This window comes from Poecile atricapillus, chromosome Z (assembly GCF_030490865.1).
Source record: "Poecile atricapillus isolate bPoeAtr1 chromosome Z, bPoeAtr1.hap1, whole genome shotgun sequence".
Taxonomy (NCBI): Eukaryota; Metazoa; Chordata; class Aves; order Passeriformes; family Paridae; genus Poecile; species Poecile atricapillus.
Genome location: NC_081289.1, coordinates 133,822,687 through 133,826,490, shown reverse-complemented (window position 1 = coordinate 133,826,490; position 3,804 = coordinate 133,822,687).

Below are 3,804 nucleotides of genomic sequence, written 5' to 3'. Positions count from 1 at the left end.
TGGGTCAGGAGACTGTCCAGGAAGAGAAAACTGTGGGTGAATGACAATGGGAAAAAACCCAAGAAGTTTAGCAACATGATCAGAGCAGAGTGAAATGTGTTTAAGCTCTAGAAATCCCAAAACACGTGAAGATGGTCAGAGGGCTGGAGCACCTCTCCTCTGAGGATGGGCTGAGACCATTTGGATTGTTAAGTCTGGAGAAGAAGAGGCTCCAGGGAAACCTTAGAGTCTTAGAGTCTTAGTCTTCCTGTAACTAAAGGGTACCTAAAACCTTACAGGAAAGCTGAAGAGGGATTTTTATGATTGCATGTAGCGTTAGGAAAAGGTGGAATGACTTAAAATTGAAAGATGGTAGACTTAGCTTGGATATTAGGAAGAAATTCTTAACTGTGGGGGTGGTGAGGTGCTGGAACAGACTGCCCAGAGGAGCTGGGGATATCCCATCCCTGTGAGTGTTTGAGGACAGATTGGATGGGGCTCTGAGAAACCTGGTCTGGTGGGAGGTGTCCTTGCCCGTGGCAGAAGGGTTGAAATGAGATCACTTTCAAGGTCACTTCAAACCCAAACCATTCCATGATTCTATGAAACAGAAATAGAAGGAGTCGGGGGATTGTACAAGGATACAGTTTTTCTATTTGTATGTGAATATTGCTGAGAAAGTAACCAACTTTGATAAACTTATTTTCACTCCTATGAAACTGGAGTAACTCCACGACAGTCAATGGAGTAGTGCTGGTGAGGATGTTCATGGCTTTAGTCCTGCCAGGACTCCCTGACATTTGATATTTGATGTTTGATTTTGATATTTGATATCCCTGATATTTGTACCTTTCCTGAAGTGACAGAGAAGGAAGCTTTCTTTATCAAGTGTGCCAACCGACAGAAAAACAAAGGTTTGGGGCAGAGGGAGGAAAACTGCACATGTGGTGGAGCTCAGATTGCTGTCAAAAAACTTGAGAAGTTGTGGACAAAACATCAGCTCTTTGGATAATTACAGCAGCCCTTTGCAGCCTTCAAAAGGCCATTGTATTTTTCTTCACTTCACTTGTGAGTGAGCATTTTGGGGAAAAGTGAATAAAATGCTGCAGTTTCAGCAGTGAAAAAAAACAGTGGCGAGTGAAGATGTCTCAGTGTTGACCTCAAGTACTGGAGCTCGGTGCCTGACAAAGGAAGCTTTCCTGATCAGGCTGACCTGAGCACCATGTTTCCCTCATTGACTGCTGCTGCAACTTGTCTGAACGCCAGCGGGATTTATGCTGCTGGAATATATGGTTTATTTAGCTATTCTTACTGACCCATGAATATACCTACCGTATAATTTATTGGAATGTTAATAGTTCAGTCCTGTGATGTTTGTGATAGAAAATCTTCACTTAGAGCCAGTGGGAAACTTGTTAGGGTGAGGAGTGCAGGACTGGCCTCTGCTTTGCCTTTTTTATTTTCCATTGCAACACAATTAACCTTTTCATTAGAAGAGCTCTGTTCCAAAAAAGCAAACTTCTCAATGTGTATTACGGAGCCATTTCAAGCTGTCTCTTGCTTTGGAACAAAACATCTTTGTTCCAGCCATGCGTGACATTTGAAGACCTATTTATACAATGTGTCAGCTCCATTTGTTTTCTTCATCCTGATATTTTCCTCTGTATTTTTAGTTAGCCATCCAGATTGCAACGAGCGAGGTTGCTTCTGGTTTCCTCCTGTGCTTCTCCAGACTGAGACACTGGCTGCCTTTGTCCTTTCTCCCCTTTTGTGGGCAGAGGTGAAACAACCCCAAATCAGACACAGTTCTGCCTGCTTCATCCTCTTTGTACTGAGAGCAGCAGCACCAGGCTGCTGTGGGGTGGAGAGATGGCAGAAGGACCTGCTGTTATGATGGTTTCTCTCCTGATGTCCTGCCTGTGGGAAACACACGGCTGCAGTCCCTTCTGCTGGAGGAGCCTCACCAAGGGACAGACTTCCAAGCTGCATCAGTAAATAAGCCCTCCTTGCAAAATACCTGCTTTTTCCTTAGGCATTCATAGTTTGTCCTAAGTCTCTAACCAGTCATTCTTGTTTGGCAGCATAGTGCTAACTGATCCAAGAAAATCCAACACAAAATTGAAAAAGAAAAAAAGAGACATATTAAGATGTTGGGAAATAAAGCTTTTAACATCCTGATTTTGAGTAATTGTAAATAGTTATAGTGTTTGACTCATCCTCTCCCTTTTAAAAAAGTTTATCTGTCTTGGGACGTGTCTTAACTTCCAGAAGGGATCCAGGGTAGTGCTATGCCTGCTACTCAAGCAGCATCATAATGTCTAGCCCAGTCCTGGCACTTCCTAGTAACAAATGAAAATCTAAATCCTTTTTCTGAAATCTTTTACACAACCTGCCAGCTGAAGGTTTCAAACTGCTTTAACACATACAGGGTGCCAGGAAATTACTGCAGCCTCACTTTAACCAGAAAAGGAACCTGCAGGTGCCAGCCCAGCGTTGGTAAGCCTGGAGTTGCGGTAGCAGAGCCTCATCTGCTCCCTCCAGTGTTGTTGTCACTGGGAAGGTTGGGGAAGAAGGGTGAAACATCTCCATGCAAGCAACACTGCTCCTGCCAGCTGCTTCATGGCCCACTCAAAGCCTGTTAAGACCAAGGAAGGCATCTGCATTGACCTTCTGCTTCCCCATCCCTGTAGACAGCAGACAGAAGGGATGTAAGAGAAGAGATTAAACTTCAGAGCACCTCACAGCTGCGTTTTCCATAGACACACCCTCCAACTCTTGGGAAAGTGCACAGTCTCCTCTGAATGTGGAATTGCAGGTCATTTCCATGCCAAATACTTTATATGTCCAGCTTTTTTCTTCTTTTGCACATGATGGATGGGCTTCTGCTGCAAGAAGTGGAGGCAGTGGCAAGTGAGGAGGAATGCCTTCGATACTGTGTGCTTCAAAAGCTGGGCTTGTGAGTTTTGCTGTGTGTTCCAGCATCTGGGGTAGAGCTGTGTGCATGGTCCCTGCCAGCACAAATGAAACCAAGGCATCCATACGCTATGCATTAAGAGTGTTTGATCTCCTGCACTCTGGCTAGCTGCTCAGATGTTCCCTCCTCCTCTCTGTAGCAGTACAGAGTGTGGTGTTGAAACCTGTGAGTCTGCGTGTGTTCATGGGCTCTGTGATGGGAGCTGCAAAGCTTAACATGAAACCATTGAGAAAATGTTGCTGGCCACAGCCACAAAGCCTGTCCTCATCTCTTCCATAATGGTGGTGCAAAAATAATTCCTTGAGTTTTATTTTCCTTTTTTTAAGATGAAGGAAAAGAACTGCCAAAGTAGGTGGAATTTAGTCCACTGATGTGACACCTGGATTAGCAAAGTAAAATGCAATCTCTTCTGAGTGCAGGAATTGTGGCCATACATGGCCAAGGCCACCATGAAGACAGTGCAGCCCCACATGGATGAGGGACAGCTTCAGTAACCCCAGGCTTGAAGTCTGCCCCTGGGTGGATTATTGTCACTGTCCACCATGCATTTTCAAGTCAGTTATTGCAGTGACTCATTGCAGTTATATTTCACTAAGAAGCTACAGACACCTCTGATCCACATGAAAGATATTGGTGAGATAGGAGAGGAAGGCTCTGCTCCATGGAGGATTTGCTGACCCCACGGCATTGTCTCATGCAGACTGGGAAACTGGGCAACACCATAACTTGGAAATTGTGTGATGGGGAAGCACAAACAACCACGTAACAATAGAAATGAATTTTATTTTGTAAAAAGTTATAAAATGAATATTGTACAAAAATAAAGTCTGTAGAGAACTTTGGTTGATTAA